Source organism: Eumetopias jubatus, unplaced genomic scaffold (genome assembly GCF_037043125.1).
Source record: "Eumetopias jubatus isolate StellerSeaLion01/CBP00866 unplaced genomic scaffold, mEumJub1_p1.0 scaffold_17, whole genome shotgun sequence".
Classification (NCBI taxonomy): Eukaryota; Metazoa; Chordata; class Mammalia; order Carnivora; family Otariidae; genus Eumetopias; species Eumetopias jubatus.
Genome location: NW_028274823.1, coordinates 79288097 through 79306949, shown reverse-complemented (window position 1 = coordinate 79306949; position 18853 = coordinate 79288097). Strand labels below are relative to the sequence as shown.

The window sequence follows — 18853 nt, the reverse complement described above, 5'->3', positions numbered from 1 at the left end:
AGACAAAGTCCCTGCCTTCTGGGTTTTATATTCTAGTGAGCAGAGAGAGACAATCAATTAACTAAATAACTAAAGCATATAATAGAGCACATGGATGGTAGGTTTTATGGAAAGAAATAGAGCAGGAAGGGAGAGAGAGGTGGTCACAGACATTTCACCTTCTTGAGAGGATTAAGGGGGCTGCTCTAGGGAAGCTAAAATTTGAGTCAAAACCTGAGAGAAGTGAGAGAATGAGCCCTGTGGATATTTGGGAGAAGAGTGTTCTAGGCAGAGGAACAGCCAGGAAATACAAAGAAGTTTGCCTGAGGTATTTGAACAACAGCGAAGAGGCCATTGTGGAGCCGAGTGAGCAAGGGAAGGAGGAGTAGGCATAATGGGCTGATGGTGGGGTGATCAATCCTAAGAAACCCTGCAGCCCACGGCATCAAGTTTGCCTTTTACTGTGATGAGATGTGAAGCCATGGGTGGGCTTGAGCAGCAGGGTGTCTGTAGCTGGCGTGTTGAGAACAGGCTGAAGAGAGTGAGGGTGTCTGTTGGGAAACAGACTTGGAAGCTGCTAGAACAAGCCAGGTAGGAGGTGATGGTGCTTTGGGCCAACGCGGTAGCAGTAGAACACGTGTGAAGTCTGTGGGTTCTGAATAGATACTGAACATAGAGGTAAAAGAATTGGTTAATGGACCATTTTGGATAGCAGATGAATGAGCAGAGTCAGAAATGACTCTAGGGATTTTATTTTATTTTATTATTTTTTAAGTAGGCTCCATGCCCAGTGTGGAGCTTGAACTCACGACCCTAAGATCAAGAGTTGCAAGCTCCACCAGCTGAGCCAGCCAGGCGCCCTGATGCCAGGGGTTTTAGCCTGAGCAATAGGAGGGATGGAATTGTCCCCACTGAATGTGAAAGTCTGTGTTAGGAAAGGATTTGAGAGCAGGGAAAACTCGGGGATCACTTTAGGACAGGCTGGGACTTGGGTGTCTATTAGATACGCAAGTGGAAATGTCAAATAGGCAGATAGATATAAGGGGTCGGGGTTCATGGAGATGTCTGGGGCTGGAGATATAAATGCAGGGATTGTCAACATACAGATGGTTTTTAAAGCCACAGAACTGAAGAGGATAGTGAAAAGAATTAAAGTAAATAGAATATAAATGCTCAAAGGATTGGTCCTGGGAACAGGGCTCCCATAGCCAACGGCACAACTAGGTGCTGCATAACTCCTTCAGGAGCCATTTACCTTGACCGGAAAGCAGAAGCAGGCGCGGAAAGCTAAGAGTGTGGTGACCTGACAGCCAAATGAAGCAAGGGCTTCAGGGAAGGAGAATCAACTGTGCCAAATGCTCTTAAGGGTTCCCATAAGCTGAGGACTGAGCAATCACCGTTGGCTTTACCATACGGAAGAAACAGGACATGGCTTTTCCCTGGGAGTAATTCAGAGTCTAGCACACTCCAACAGGCCAGGTTTTATAGCTGTAGGCAAAGTGCCAGAAAGTACAGAAGGGGGGTAGGTAACAACTTTGACGGAGGGTGGAGGGGAAGAGTACAGGGAAAATGTGATATAAACACATAAGTGTTGATATGAAAAACTGTTAAGAGCTAAGGCAAATATTTGAAGATATTAATGCAGTAAGTGACCAAGAATAAATTATTTCTGTTCAGTGGAGGAGCCTTATCTTAGTGAGAGTTGGTCTGGAAGATGTTCCTTTCCTGTGATAGCTAGGGCTGACCTCTCACTCTTATTAATACTGTTTTGGGTACTCCTGAAGCTGTTTCAGGTAAACAGAGACAAACATCATCTTGGAAGCACCTGACACGAGGCATATGGCAGAAGAAGCATTGGAAAGATTGGCATTATATAGACACATGCATGGTCAGCTAGAGAACAGGGATGTCTGAAACAGTGTGAATGCAGTTGATGCAAGATTTGTTTGAGGATCTGGACTTGGAACAGAAATGTAAAACTCTGTGAAATCAGTTTAGCTGTCCATATACTAAAAAGAGTTCATTCTACCGTATTTGTAAGAGAAGAGAAAAAGGCTTGGGACAATTAACTAAAATAACTTTTCTGCATTAAATGAAATAATACATCTGTAGTGTCCAGGGTAAAATAATCACTCTATACAATGTATCTCTTTTCCGTAGTTTAGGCATGCCTAATGTAATTCTTTAGTAAGCTATGACCATTCCCTCCTAGTGTTTGATTAGTCATTCTCAACTAATATTTTTTCTTGTGTTTATAAATTCCAGAGTAAAGAACCCTTGAGGTTTGGTTATTGATTGGTTGGATGTCTTCTGGTTTTTGACATTAAGATTTCATCACTCACTGTAAGTAAACTGAGTAAGACGTACCCAACAAATACTATTTCCTTGTTTTTGTGGTTTTGATTACACTGTGGTGTCAAGGGCTTTTGAATTGTATTTTGAAGGATATTTAGGTATGTTTCAGTGAAGGGATAAAGTCTGCTCTAGAAAGAAAGCCTAGATATTAAGGCATTGTGGCATGAGAATGGTCTTCGAGCTCAGTAAATAGTGTTGTAGTGTGATTGCTGGGTAGGATGCACGCATATGAGAGGTTGGAATTAAATCTATGCACATAAGAGCACTTTTCATAATATGCTGGAGAACTTGGACATTGAATTAGTTTTCTTGCAGGGGTTTAATTAATGCACAATGAACTAGACATATTGAGAGTAGATAATCTGATATATTATGACATATGTAGACACTGATGAGACCATCACTGTAATAAAGATAATGAATATATCCATCATCACCAAAAATTTCCTCCTGCCCCTTTTGTAGTTCTTCCTTCCTGCAATGCCCACATCCCCACTGATTTGCTTCTGTCACTATTGATTTACATGCAGTTTTTGGAATATTCTATAAAGGGGATCATAAAGTACTTTTTGATTTGGCTGCTTTCATTCAACATGATTAGGTTGAGATTCATCCATGTTTTTTAATATATCCATAGTTCATCCTTTTTATTGTGGAGTAGTATTACAATGTGTACATATACCACAATTTGTTTATTGATTCAACTGTGGGTGGACGTATGGGTTGTTTCCAGTTTGGAGCTATTATGAAGCCATTATAAACATTCATGTATAGGGGCCCCTGGTTGGCTCAGTCTGTAGAGCATGCAACTCTTGATCTTGGAGTTGTAGGTTCGAGCCCCATGTTGGGTGTAGAGATTACTTAAAAAAATAGAATTGTAAAAAAAAAAAAATTCATGTACAAATGTATTGTTATATGCTTTCATTTCTCTTGGGCATACCTGGGAGAGGGAAGGTTGGGGCACATGGTGTCTATTTACAATATTAGGAAACTGCCAGCCTATTGCCCAAAGTAATTGTACTACTTCATATTTCCATTGGCAGCTCAATTTTGCTCCACATCCTTGTCAACATTTGGTATAACCAGTCACTTAATGTTAGCTGTTCACATACATATTTAGTGGTATCTCGTTATGGTTTTAATTTGCATTTCCTTAATAACTAATGCTGTTGAACAGCTTTTCAGGTGCTTATTTGTCTTCCATACATCTTCTTTGGTAAAGTCTTTTGCCCATTATTTTAATTGGGTTGTCTGTTTTATTATTGGTGGGTTTTGAGGGTCCATTATGTATTCTGAATATATTCCTTTATCAGATGTGATTTATTTTTAGTTTAATTCTACTGTGATCAGAGAACACATTTTGTATGGCTTGAAATCCTTTAGATTTGTTGGCATTTCTTTTATGGAACATTTTCTTAAGGGTTCCACGTGTACTTGAAGAGATATGCATTCTACGTTGTTGTGTGGAGCAGTCAAGCTAGTTGATAGAGTTGGTTAGTGCTTCTATATCTTTTTTGATTTACTGTCTATATGTTCTATCAGTTATTGAGGGAGGGTGATTGAGGTATCCAACTCTAATTATGGATTTTTCTGTTTCTCTTTTCAGATCTATCATGAGTTTTTGCCTCACAAATTTTGAAGTTCTATTATTAAGTACACAGACATTTAGGCTTTTTATGTTCCCTTGATGCATTGACCTCTTTATCATTTTTGAAATGACCTTTTTTATCCCTAGTAATATTCTTTGCTCTGAAAGATATTTTGTCCGGCTATAGCAACTGTAGCTTACTTTGGATTAGTGTTAGTGTGCTCTCTATTTTTCCATCTTTTACTTTTAATTCTTTGTGTTTTTATACTTAAAGTTGGATTACTGGTTGGTAACATATGAGTTATTTGTTGGCAGAAAGTTGGGTCTTATTTTTTATCCAATATGAAAGCCTCTTTTTTTAATTGCAATGTGTAGACCCTTTATATTTCATGTGACATTTCCTATTTTGTCCTATGTGTTCTTTGTTCAATCTTTCTTTTTTTTAATTTCTTTTGAAGTCACTGAGTATTTTTTAATGGTTCTATTTTATGCACTCTCTTGGCTTTTGAACTATAATTCTTTGTTGTGTGATACTAGAGGTTCTTTTAGGATTTTTAGTGTATGTCTTTAGCTTGCCACAGTCTACTGATATTATACCACCACTTTATAATATAAGAAATATATATATATACGTACATATACATAATATGCACGTATATATACATATATATTGTATATAATATTATATATAAGGTAATAAGAATATGTTTCTATTTATCTCATCTTGTCCTTTGTCTTTTTTTCTCTACATTTTACTACTGACAAATGTTACAAATCCCATAGTAGATTGTTATTTTTGCCTTAAACAATCAATTACCATTTAAAGAGATCTAATTAGTAAGAAAAAAGTCTTTTGCATTTACCCATGCAGTTACCATTGCCTGTGCTCTTCATTTCTTGGTTCAAATTTCTAGCTTCTGTCATTTTCTTTTCTCCTGAATGGCTTGATTCAGTATATTTTATGGTACAAGTGTGCTGATGGTGAATTCTTTTAGCTCTTCTTCGTCTAAAAAAGTCTTTATTTTGCCTTTGCTTTTGAATGTTAATTTTTATTGAATTTAGAATGCTGATCAGTGGAATTTTTTTTTTAAGTGCTTTTAAGATTTTGTTTTATTGTCGTCTGGTTTACCTTGTTTCCAATGAGAAATCTGCTATCATTCATATCTTTGTTCCATTGTATGTAATTTGACTTTTTTTCTAACTGATATTAAGATTTACTCTTCATCACTTCTTTTAAAAAATATTTTATTTATTTATTTATCAAAGAGAAAGAGAGCGAGAGAGCACAAGCAGGGTGAAGGGCAGAGAGAGAAGCAAACTCCCCGCTGAGCAGGGAGTCCGATGTGGGACTTGATCCCGGGACCGTGGGATCATGACCTGAGCTGAAAGCAGATGCTTAACCGACTGAGCCACCCAGGTGTCCCTCTTTTAAGTAATTTTTTAAAGCAACTATAGTTTCCTTTATTTTTTGGAAGGTCAGGTAGGAGGTTGTTGAGATTCTTAGAAGTGTTCATATTTTGAGCTTCTCATGAAAGAGCTATAGACTTCATCAATTTTTTTCCTGCCCTCTCTCATCCTCTTGGGGCTATAATTAAATATATATGAGGCCATTGAAGACCTTAGAATTATTACAGTCTATAAAATATTTTTAAAAGTGGTAGGTTTTAGCATGTTAACAACTTTGGTAACATTTTGGACCATGATCGATAAAAGGGAGAAATTAGTGATTAAAGAGACCAGTTGGGAAATATCATAATAGCATTGGTGAAAAATCCCAAGGCCCTAAATTTAAGCAGTGGAAAGAAGTAGAATCAATGGAATTGTATGTATGATGTAGAATTCACTGTTTGGACGTTTGGACAGTGTTAATGAGGCACAGGGAAAAATCTAGAAAGTTACATTTGCCTCTAGTTTGGACCTTTGAGGGCTATTTATTCCAATAAGCAACACATAGAAAACCATTAGCAAAAGATTTGAGGGTGTAAGAGAGATGATGATTCTAGATGTTCATTCCAGTGTCATGCAAGATATTTTGGTTGAAATGCGTATTTGCCAGTTGATATGCTTGGCAAAAGAGTTTGATGGGGAGACAGCAGCAGAAAGGAAATTATTCTCTTATATTGGAAACAAGGTAAACCACTGTAAGTGGGAACTTACAATACTGCTCTGTTAAAATAGAGTACATGGGGTGCCTACGTGGCTCAGTGGGTTGGGCAAACGACCCTTGATTTTGGCTCAGGTCATGATTTCAGGGTCGTAGGGCTCCATGTTCAGTGCAGGGTCTGCTTGTCCCTCTCCCTCCCCCCGACGGTGTGCTCTCTCTCTCAAACAAATAAATAAAATCCTAAAAAAAAAAAAAAATGAAATGCACATGAAACAAAGAAGGGTTGCTGGAACATACTGGTATAGGGGAGGGAGCTAAACGTAGGGCAGCCAATGAAGGAGACTGAAACTCAACACATTAGAAGGAGAAAATAGTCTCATATCATCTCAGGTCAACTTACCAGGAGGTTGGAGAAGTAGGAGGGGTCTGTGGAAATGCTGAAATTGCGAACTGGTCACTGTGAATCTTGCAAGCAGAAGTTTCAGTAACATGGTTGGAGTTTGAGTCAGCTTATTGTTGCTAGAAGGATGCATGGAAAGCTAAGGAAATAAGGATGGGAGAAAATTTTTGAGCCACGTGGTTAGGAGAAGAAGCAAGGTAGTGAGGAGAGAAGGCTGAAGTTTAGGGTAGAGGAGGTAAGGGTGTGATTTGAGTACGGACAAGATAAAAATAGGTAGATGAGAGACCAAAGATGCTAGAAATGAGAAGGAAAGGAACTGTCCTCATTGAGCAGTGACTAAGAGGCAAAGCCATGAGGTCTTGGAGAATTCTGAATTTAAGAGAGAAAAAGCAGAGGAAGAAAATCAAAATTTATTAAGGCCTGTACATTGCTAATTGCTTGACACATATTATAGGATTTATAATGTGTGTAACCATCACTCTATAAGGTAGTGCTTAGTACCTCCACTTTACAATTGAGACAAAGAGAGACTCAGACAAATTTAATAACCCTTTGTGTCATGGTTAATAAACGATGGAACTAGGAGTCATACTCAGGTATATCTAAAGCAGGTATATCTAATATTCTTTTTCCTCCACCGAGCCAAGTTGGAGAAGGCTTCAGGTTTGAAATTGGGATACTTTGTTTTGATCTTCCACACAAGGAAAGGAAGTAAATATAAGCGAATACAGAGATCTTTGTGTCTGGAGGCAGAGGGAAATCAAAGTGTTCGTATCTGATGGTTCTATTTTATCTGCAGATGAATGTCCCTGCATGTGTGTACCTGGGGACTGGGCGAGTGATAAAGATTTAGATCCTTTGGGGCACCTGGCTGGCTCAATCAGTAGAGCATGCAACTCTCGATCTCTGGGTTATAAGTTTGAACCCCACGTTGGGTGTAGAGATTACTTAAAAATAAAATCTTTAAAAAAAGATTTAGATTATTTATTATGGGAAACAGAAAAGATGACAGACAAGAAATAAATCAAGAAATTATGTTTGTTCAACTTCTAAATATATTTAGGAGAATTTCTTTGGAGTTTCATCTGTATTTCTATTATTAGAAAATGAAGCATATGAAGTTCTTAGTAAGAAATTAACACTTCTATCATTGGAAAAGTAGATGTAAACCATAATTTGTTATAATTTTGGCTCAGTGCTGCATTTTGGGGTATGAACTATTTTAAATTTATTAGAACTATCCTGGAAGTCATTAAATTTATTGTACTTTTAAAGTTACAAATCTTCTGAAAAAACAGCAGATAACATATCATTTGGGATTGGGTATACAGATATTTTCATCAAATTCAATAGCTTTTACCCTCAAAATGTCTTTTGGCTTATAAATAAATAAATTATGGTACAATAAACATGAACCTTGTTTGAAGTCACTTGAAGTGAAAGGACAATTGGTTTGAAAAGATAGATGTGTTATTTTCTCCTCTGTTCAGGATGACCAATGATCATGACAAAGAAGATTGTTTTAATCAAATGGTTTAAGTAAATATTTTAAATAAATTGAGACAGTGAGAATTAATTCCACTTATTTGGAGAAAATAAATCTCCCCATAAATGAAGTGGCTCCAAGAAGGTTTGAGAAAAGTTCATGATGATTCTTTAGTGTGTGTTATAAAACTAGATAATAAACAAACCCAGTGTTGAAGTGTTTACTAAGTGAATAGAGTGAAAGGAATCACTAGCGTTTTGTGAATCGTGCTGGGGAAGGCAAAGGGAAATGGGGCTGTAAAGAAGGGCTTCAAGGAAGACCTAGCGTTTGTGTGCTGCCTTGGAGGATGGTTGGGATTAACCAGCTGTTAACGGGGAAAGATGCTGATACAGAATGAAAAAGAAATAGTAGCAAACACCTGCTGTGTAAAGGTTGGTATGTGTCAGGTTCTTCCTAAAGACTCTATATATACCTAAAATAGATACTGTTGTTATTGTTTTATATGAAGAAACTCAGGCATAAGGAAGTTAAGTAACAGGCATACCTTTTCACAGCTAATAATGTGATGAAGCTTGGATTCAAACTGTAAACATAAAACATGAAAGAATGAATTAATGCATTCTTCCAGAATATTCTTGGAGAGAAAGTTTCAGATAGGTAGACATTAAGTCTAAACATAAAGCAACAGCCTGTGAGATAGACAGGCTAGGTATCATTCTCAGATTATATAATCTCATACCAGAAACAGAACTGAAACAGGAATTCTAGCTTCAAGTTCAGTGTTCATGCTTTTCTTTTTTCTTTTCTTTTCTTTTTTTTTTTTGTTCATGCTTTTCATTTGAATGTTGACTGTGTGCCGCTCAGCAATCATGTATTTGGCCAACAAATATTTATCTTGAATTTATTATGTTCTAGATACTCTCCTAGGAACTGGGGATTCCATGAAGAATGAAGCTTCCCTTTTATTAGGGACAATAAATAAATATATAACTAAATATAAACTACGTAAACAAAACTGTATGATGGTGATACTTCCGGGAACAAAATAAAACCAAGTAATACAGAGTGACTGGGGCAAATTTAGACTGGATGGTCAGAACAGGTTTCTCTGAGGATGTGATGTTTGCTCTGAGAGACAAATGAGAAGACAGATGAGCAGAGCGGTCCACATAGGGAGAGCACAAATGATCATGGCTACATGTGGTCAGGGAGTAGAGAGAGCAAGTCAGGGCTGTCAGAGGTAGCAAAGGGAGTGGAGAGTGGAAAGAAATGGGAGAGCAAAGTTATTCTTTTAGATTATGTATAGCATGGAGGCCACTGGAAGGAGTTCGGGGTTTTTTAAATATTAGTGGCAACACTGGAAATTTACCATTTAGTGTGCAGGTATAAGCCACCATTTCCAAAAGCCTACAACCTGAGTTTCATGTAATCCATGTAGACTGTTTTTTTTCATTACAGCATTCTTTGTAGAATAGAAATTTCAGAAAATTCCAGAGTCATTCACACACCATTATATTCAGCATACAGAACCTAAGTAACCAAAATGCAGCTAGTGAGATCTCTCAGGACTGGAAAAATTCTAGCAGAGAATCCAGCAGGAAAGCAAGATGCAATAATACAGATGTAGGTACTTCTGGAAACAGAGCAGGATTTTAGGTTCTAGTATACTCTGTGGATGTAGATACATAGAATCATAATGTTAGAGCCAGAATGGAGCTCAGTGATCATCTCATTTTATAAATGAAGAAATTGGAGCCCAGCCAAGTTATTCACTTGCTCAGGGTCATAAAACTCATTAAGCAGAGCCAGAATGAAATTATTCCTGTAAGTAAGATGCCGAAGAAGGGAAATAGAAAAATCTCTCCTTTATATTCATTGACTTTGCCAAAGCATTTCATTCTGTGCTATAGTAATTCATTGAGGTTGAAGCCAGTATTTTGCGCCACTCAATGATTGCCCCATCTACAATGCTTTTCTGTCCTTCCTCTTGCCCTAGGGAAACAGCCCATCTCCTCATCTATTTATCCACTGAGAACCAGAGATGCTGCTATTCTAGCCTACATGAGACATTTTTTGTGTCTCATCTTACCTTCCCTCACCCACCTCTTTACTCAAGGTGTGTGTGGCCACTACATGTAGCTGCAACCTGAAATACTATGCCTTAGGTCAGTTGCATATTTCTTGCTTTTTGCCCTGAGAATTCTCTGTGGCCCTTGCCCTTGGCCCCCATGGGCATCTTAAAGGAACCACTTGCCATTCTAAGATAAACAGGAAGAATGAGGAAACCCTTAACCAATGAGGAGGGAGGTTGATGCAGGTCGGCTTCCATGACTAAGGCAACCTGCTTCCTGCTTCCATGACTAAGACAGCCAGTCCTGAGGACCATACTTCATGGCTCCTTAGAGAGTCCCCAGTGGAACTGGTCCCCCACTGTCCACAGCAGTAGCCCTGTAGCCTTGAATTTGTCTTCAAACTTTCCCTGTTTCATGCTTCTCAGTCCTCCATTTTTGTGGAGTAAATCCTTGGAATTACTTCCCAAAATAAGCTCCATGAGTGCCATCCTTTGTTGGGGATCTTACACTGTGATATCACCCATTTGTTCTACATGGCAGTTAGATGAAAACTCAGGTGAGAGATGGGATTAAATAATTTTAAATGATTCCTATTATTTATAAAATTGTATTTTAATTTATAAACTAGCATAACCACTGTGCAAAATATGTGATCAGTGGAGAGAAGAAAAGAAATGACATATAAACCTTAGCATCCAAACATAACTTTTTTCAGAATATTGATATATTTCAATCAAACCTTCTATCTGGAGCCTATTTATTTTATATACATGTAATCATAGTTTGCTAATGTTTTTGGGTCTGTGTTTAAGCACTTACTATATTAGTATATAGTGTTTATTAGAATAGCAATGATGATTATATAACCAGTTGGCTTATGGTGGTGTCTCAACTACTTGGGGAACGTGAACATTAAACTTTTTATTTTTGTTTCAATAATTGCTTTCAAATTATGACATCAAATCTCCTTTCCTGGCTGCATTTTAAGTACCTGATGACATCTTGATCCGATTGTAACTCTTCTGTCATGTTTTTATCATTGAAATTAGTTCACTCATTTAAAATTCCAATTTCATACCCAATTGAAAGCCCTTCTCTTTCTCTTGTGAGGGCTAGCTAGAAGTGTGTGGAATAGGGTGGGAGCTTGTCATCATCTCAACAAGTCCCTTTCTTTTTCAGGCTAAAGTCTTTCTAACCTGAGGGTCATGGAAGAGGGTTTTTAAAGAGCAGATGTCTCTCTAGAATGAGTGAGGTCCAGTCCTCTGCTCGTTGGTTGTCTCTGTCTCTCCAGTTAACACTGACACGCTCTGTGTAGCAGATGTCTGAATGGCAGCTGAATATGGGATCTGGCTCTGGCTATCTCTTTCCATCTTATTTCACCTCCAATGCCTGAATTCTGTTGCTGGCTGGATCTCCTTGCCATTTGGGCAGCACTTTTAGTTGGACTATAAAAAAATCAGTTGAAGCTCTACTACATAGGTGTCTTTTGATTCAGTGAAAGAATCTAAAAGGCAAAACTTCAAAATTAATGCTTCTAAATATACGGTGCTGACTCTGTGGAACTAAACCGTTAGTTACAAATGGACCTCTCTGGCTATATCAGCTTAAAACCTTTGGCTGGACTAAACAACAACATATTTTAGAGGAAAGTGGATTACCTAATTTGCATGCATACTGGGGCGATTTCATGATATCAAAGTCCAAACTGAACGAGGTTCATGGGGAAGACAGCAATGATGGGTTTGCTCTGATATTCTAGGGTCAAGACACACAAACAGGTAGCAGGGAACAAAGCTGCCCTACTATTAAAGGCAACACCCCTCATGGGCAGGGAAAGAATCTGAGGCTTCTCTGACCATCCCGAGGCCCAGTCATAGATCACAGACAAGAGATAATTGAGGGTAATGGTGTCTTTTTGTCCCTCCTGGAGGGAAAGTTAATGATAGCAATAGCTACCGTTTATTGAATACCATGTACCAGGCACTTTATGCACATAATCATTAAATTACTCTGTAAGATAGATATCATTTGCATTTCATTGATGATGCTCAGAGTTAAATGATTTGTCCAAGACTACAGAGCTAGCCGCTATTACTATTTCCTTCTCAGAGACTACATGATCCGGGGAAGAAGAAGTCTTATTTGTGTTTTCGTCGTAATTATTGTCAAGTGTTAGCTTTCCCTTTGCCCAAATTTCAAGCCCTGTTTAAAGGAAGAGATGATAAACATGCGTATTCAAAAATAAATGTGCCTTCAAAATATTTTGTTTCAGAGTGTGGAGTATTTAGGGCAAACGCATTTGCTTCTCTGTCAAAGACACTCGAAGGTTCGAATGGAGGAAGTAGAAAGAGGTGCAGTGGGTGGCCTCCAAGGAAAGCAGGCTCGACTTGGTGCATTTTCAGTTGAAAGAGCAGGGGCAGAGCTTGTGGAGAGATGAAAGTGCTGAGGGAAACAGGCGCTCTGTCCTCCAAGGCCAGGATCAAGGTGATGCAAACACCGCAGGTCCAGGCAACAGAGTCGGTGCTGAGAAGTCCAGCCCAGCCCAGCCCCACCGCTGTATTCAGACAGGAGAGGGGAAAACGCAGAAGAGAACCATGAAGGGAAACTCTATGAAATGTGCACATCCGCCCTTGACATTATTCTAAGATCAATTATCTGCCTTTTTTTTTTTTTTTGACAAGGTTAGCTGAGGCTTTTCTTTTTTCTGACATCCTCCACTGTGGCTTGAATATTCAAACAGCAAAACTGACATTTCAAGAGAATAAACCATTGACAGGCTGCTTTAATCTCCCCAAGGGGCAGTAGAGATGGGATTGTTTTGTTGAGGTAGTTGACTGAAAGTTTTGAAATGACAAAGAAAGACTAAGGTTTTCAGCATATCTGAACGTGCAGCATGCCAAAATGAATCAGCTGTTGTTACTGAATGTCTACTAAATACTTCATGTGAAAGTTAGCAGTTCATAATTGAATAAACATAATTGAGAAGTTTTGTTAATGACAAGTTATTGTTCCCGCTTGAGCTTATCAATTACCTACCCAAAATTCTCTTCTAGTCTGTCACTTGTATCTGTGAATATATGTACCCGTAAACTAGCCCGAGCAGATATGAATTGAGAGAATATTCGTAAAATGAGGTAAATCTGTTAATATAGACTCATACATAAAACCACCTTTCTGCAGTAATGCCAGAAATTCAAAATAGTTGATTCATAAGAGAGTAAAACAATCCAGAGATCCTACTTGTTTTCTTGGGATTTGTCCTACTTTATTATTATTATTTTTAAGTAGGCTCCATACGCAAAGTGGGGCTTGAGCTCATGACCCTGAGATCAAGGGTCGCATCTCCACTGACTGAGCCAGGCTGGTACCCTTGTCCTACTTTACAACAAATTCACTGTTGGTTTTAAAAGTACTGATCATTTTGTTCATAATTTTGATTTGTCTTTGACATTCATTTGGAAGCTGTATCAGGGTTCCATCAGAGAAACAGAATTGCGTACACGCACGTGCACAGATTTTTTTTTCCCCCCAAGGAATTGGTGAATGTAATCGTGGGGTCTGGCTAGGTAAATCTGAGATCAAAAGACCAGAACAACAGGCTGGAAACTCTCCAGTAGGAACAGAGGATGCAGCTGAGAGGTAGGATTTCTTCTTTCTCACAAAAACTTCAGTTATGCTCTTGAGGCCTTTCAAATGATTGGATGAAGCTCACCCATATTATTGAGGATAATCTCCTTTACCTAAAACCAACTGGTTGTAGTGTTGATCACTTCGACAAAATACCTTCACAGCAACATCTAGATTAGTGTTTGAGTCATTGGGCATTAAGATGTAGCCAAATTGACACATGAAATTTGCCATGACAGTGGTCGACTCAAATTCACATTTAGAATTCGAGTTTCCGTAGACCATAATGTAGAAATTGAACAGACATTTAAAGATACAGTGTATCTTCAAAGGTCTGTGGAGAATCACCCTGAATAGGAAAAAGGGAAGGGGCGCCTGGGTGGCTCACGCATCTAAGTGGCTGCCTGCAGCTCAGGTCATGATCCCGAGATCCTGGGACTGAGCCCCGTGTCCATGTCTCTGCTCAGCAGGGAGTCTGCTTCTCCCTCTACGTCTCCTTCTCATGCTCTCTCTCTTTCTCTCACATTCTCTCTCTCTCAAATAAATAAATAAAATCTTAAAAAAAAGGGAAGAAGGGAAATAGAATACAGTTTGGCATGACATGACGTTCTTCCTACTTCACTTTTATTCTAAAACTTTGGAGCTCCCCAAGTGCACAGATTTGAATTTGCATACTCCTCAATTCAAAGTACACTACTTCATTAGTTTGTGTACAGATGTTGGCTTGCCATTTTGTTTTTTCCTTGTTTATTTTATTTTGCCCGTTTTCACTAGGACCAACTTTCATCCTTCCTCTTGTTACTATACCATGCTACATTATACTGTTAACTTGCACAGTGCTGGGCTATGCTGTGTTATACAACAGTATGCATATGATACATACTGTAATATACTTAATATACATATTATGTCAGATATGCATGCATCCTTTAATAATGAAGTATCATTTCTACAGGTATATACTTTAACATATTTTGAATTATGCTATATATTTCATTCTGCTTTCTCCTTTTATTACTGGAGTTCTCCCCATGATGCTGTGCATTCATGAAGTCTAATCCTTCATTCTGCTCTGTACTTTTCCCTTGAATGCATCCACCGTATCTTATTTTTCAATTTTTCCATTTATGGACCACCTGTGTTGCTTCCAAATCATCACTATTCTACACACAAAAAGAACAGAGTGATGAAATTTAAGTACGTGTCTCCTTTTGGATCTTTGCAAACATTTCCTGGTAAATATACACCCTGGCAGTTACAGCAGTTTGTAAATGTAATTTGCCACATGAACTGACAAAAGAAAATACCATGTGTTTTGTTCAGTGCATATAAAATACAGATAAAATTCAATACATATTTTAGTTAAAAACTCTTGATTGTGATGGGTAACTTTTTAAACGTATTTTAATTAATAATTTTTAAACTGTAATTCTAAGTGAAATGAACATATAGTTCTTGCAGTCTTCTTATTGTGGTTTTGACATCGAGTTTGCACAAGCCTTAGAAAATGGATTAAGCAGAGTTGTCTTTCTCCGTTCCTTGAAATTTTGGTATAAACCATCTGGTCAGGGGTCTTCCAAGAGAGGATGGAAGGTATAGTTTATATTTATATATATTATCCATATATTGTTTATAACAATATGCTTATTGTTCAACTTTTAAAGATATTTGTCCCTTCAAGGTTTTAATTTCTTTTTGCACCAACTTTGGTGTTTTGTATATTTTTCAGAAACCCGTCAATTTGGTTTGGGCTATGGCGTATATATCTGAATCATATTATTCCCTTGTTCTACTTACCTCCCCATATTCTAAAATTATCCTCCTCTACGTATATGTATTTTGCTCTTCTGAAATTTATTTTTTTCTTGTTCCATATTGCTAGAGGTTTGGCCATCTTATTGATCTTTTCAATAAATCAGATGTGCAATATGTTGTCATTATATCCACTTTTTGGTTCTCTGATTTGTATGTTTTGATCTTAGAGTTATTTTTTCTTTTATCTTATTACTAAAGGAGTTGCTACATTTCTTTTCTCTAGGTTCTTGATTTGAGTGCTCAGTTCTGTATTTTCAATATTTCTTGTTTTCTGGTAAGTACATTAAGTGCCATATTTCAAGCTATAAATATTACTTCAGAACTGTCCCGCAAATATCAGGGTGTAGTGTTTTCATTGACAATTACTCTTATGTGTACTTTCCTTTATGCCACTCTCTTTAACAAAAGTAATTAGCAATATATTATGAAATCATAATGCGATTCCATTTTGAGGTAGATTGCATGTTGACTGCATTTTATTGAGACTTGAGACTGTTTTTTGAGAATTGGTTCATGGTAAAATTTGGTGAGTGTTCCAGGTGTGGTAGAAAAACACACAATGGTTGTGAAGTTCTCTTTGCCCATTTTGTCTGTTCTGTCAGTTTCTCAGAGTGTGCCTTCATAGTTTGCCAGTTGGTGCTATATTTACCTGAAGTTATATTTTATACACACACATGTTATAAAATATAGGTTTTATAATTATTCAAGTATGGAAAGGCCAACAGATCTGGAGATGACCACCATTGAAAAGACAGTATGTTATACATACGTATTGCAAAAGAAGGGGGCACCCCCTGCTGTGGCGGGGGCGGAGTGGGGAAGCAGGCACCTAGGGAAGCATGAGAGTCACTCAGGAGGCAGAAAGAGGGAGACAGAAATGTGAGCAAGACCCTTTATGTGGTTTCTGTGGGAAAGAGTGAGTTAGGCAGGTGAAGTAGGTTTAGAATTGGTTAAACTGATTATCTTCAAATAGGAGCTGGAAGGAGTATCGGCTTCCCAAGCAGACAAATCTGCTTTTATCTGAAATCCAGTAGTGATCAGTTGTGGTATCTCGGGAAAGCCACTTCAATTCTCTGAATGTCAATTTCCTCTACTGTAAAAAGGGAGTAATAATATTTCCCTTGCGAGGGTGTTTAAGTGTGTGAAGTTCTGCCTTATAGTAGGTACTCCTTATAGTAGGTGCTCCTTAATGACTGTTCGTGTATGTATATCTCTTGTTCATTGAGTTGCCTCCTTCTTCCTTCAAGTTAATAAATCACCTTAGCTGCAAACTCTCGAAAGCCATGGGACATTGTCTCAAGGATAAAATCATTTTCCCAACACTGCATATTTGCCAGTATTAATAATACTTCCTCTTATCAGTGTTGAACTTCTGCCATTCTTGGAGTGTTTAATGAAGGGCAATGTTTCTAGGAGAAAGCTCCTTCTCTCTCTGTCTGTCTCTCTTTAGCTAAACCTGGCTGCTTCTGTGAAACCTTCCCCTTTAACTTTGACAAATTTCTTGACACTTGCCTTCTTCAGGTCTGTTAAACTAGAACAGCTAAGGCCCAGAACCTTCTGGCTCATTCCAGACCATTTTTTTAAACAATCCCAATAAAGGTAGGAAATAAACAAAGAGCTTTACCTTAGCAATAAATGGGACTTGAAATTAATCTTAAATATGGTATTTAGTGATCAGGGCTGAAATTTACAGAACAATATATCCACTGAATTTTCTAATTTATTCTAACTCTGGGACAAATTTGTCTCAGCCTTGGCTTTTGCTCAACTTCTCTGAGAACGTCTTCAAACCCCAGCTTACCTGAGAGAAGACCTTAGAACATACTGATTCTTGCTAGCCCCTGTTCTCAAAGTTGGGGAACTCTGAATTCCATCCAAACATGAACAAAGTGCCTGGTACCACTGTGGGGGATGTCTGGGGATCCCAGCTTCATCGAATATACCCCTCAATCACCAAATGTACCCTCTCCCTTCCCACTACAGTTATACAAACTAAAAATTATTTTGCTTTATCATGCATAATAGTTATAGAATGAAGGGGGAGTGCTTAGTTTTAAATGTGTACTTTCCTCTTTGTCCAGATTCTGATATATAATGTGTCTCAGTTGGGACCCAGGGATCAAAAATTTTAGTGAGCAGACTTACTGATTCTGACAGTCATGGTCTAAGGAATCATTTTGAGAAGCATTGTTATATGAAGGCATGGATAACTAGTTTCCAAAAGTCAACTCCACAGTGATGGTTTATGTCTTATTTCTTGCTGACCCTCAGTGCCAAGAGCTTCACATGTCAATCAGCTTTTTGATATTTGTTCAAAGACTGATGATGCCTGTTGAGGTCAAACATGAGCTAGTCCTTGGGACACAGAGTCCTAATTTGGATTGTTGACCATACCTGTTGAGGGCTAGCTCCCAAATCAGATAGGTCCCACATTTCTACAGTCTTTCCCTTCCCATTGGTCTATTATACCTGAGAATGTATCTCATAGACCCCTCAACTACAGGGAGAAAAATTTATCAAGGGTTTCAGCTGCTGTAATTTGAAATGCCTTGCTCAGGTGCACCCCCAGCCTCCACTTATTGTCACAAGTGTTTCCTTGGATGAAATCATTACATTTCTTTCTGACATGAGTGTACTTTCAGAGAACCCAGTCTAACACAAGTGCTACCAGAAGAGATCTGGGAAAGTATACAGTAAGATGACAATGTAGGACTGATTTGCCCACCACTCAACAAGCAAAGAGGATGCCATCTTGGTTGGTAGGTGAGGCACATGCCCCTGGTGCAAGGTAGCCTTTCAGTTGCTAAAGATTTCACTGGTGGTAATCTGACAGAATGTTCCTGTGGAGAAGAATGCTGTAGCTGGTATACTCATGCAAACATTTCAGAAATATGAGGGGGAACATAACCTACAGAAATAACATAGTAACTTGTATTTGTTTTTTAAAGTTTTTATTTGTTTATTTGAGAGAGCACAAGCAAGGGGAGTGGCAGTGGGAGAGGGAGAAGCAGGCTGCCTGCTGAGCAGGGAGCCTGATGCAGGGCTCGATTCCACGACCCTGAGATCAAGCAGGCAGGTCTATGATATGGAGATCAAAGCCTTGGTGGGAAAACCTGGAACTCTGAAACACTGGACTGAGGCATTTAGATGGGTGCTCATTAGGATCTTGACTCTGCAGTCCATCCCTTCTCTCTCAGACTCTTTGGATTTGCCGAGATGGCCCACTCTTCCCTGCTAAGAGCTAAGCACTTCTGTTGTGCTAAAACGTGTACAGAAGCACCTTCCAAATAAGGCAAGTGGCAGCCCCTCAGATGTCCTTCTACCTTCTGTCCTCATTGCCAGGCTGATAATCCTAACATAAGTTGTAAAATAATGTGGCTAGGGATATTCTAGGCTTGATACGAGAGGAAAGAGATAATAAAAAGAA

The 18853-nt window shown here is 38.3% G+C and overlaps 1 pseudogene; it reads left to right on the top strand.

Annotated features, from left to right (window-relative positions):
• Positions 1 to 18853, top strand: part of LOC114210257 (MOB kinase activator 1B-like) — a 121002-nt pseudogene that overhangs the window by 27749 nt on the left and 74400 nt on the right.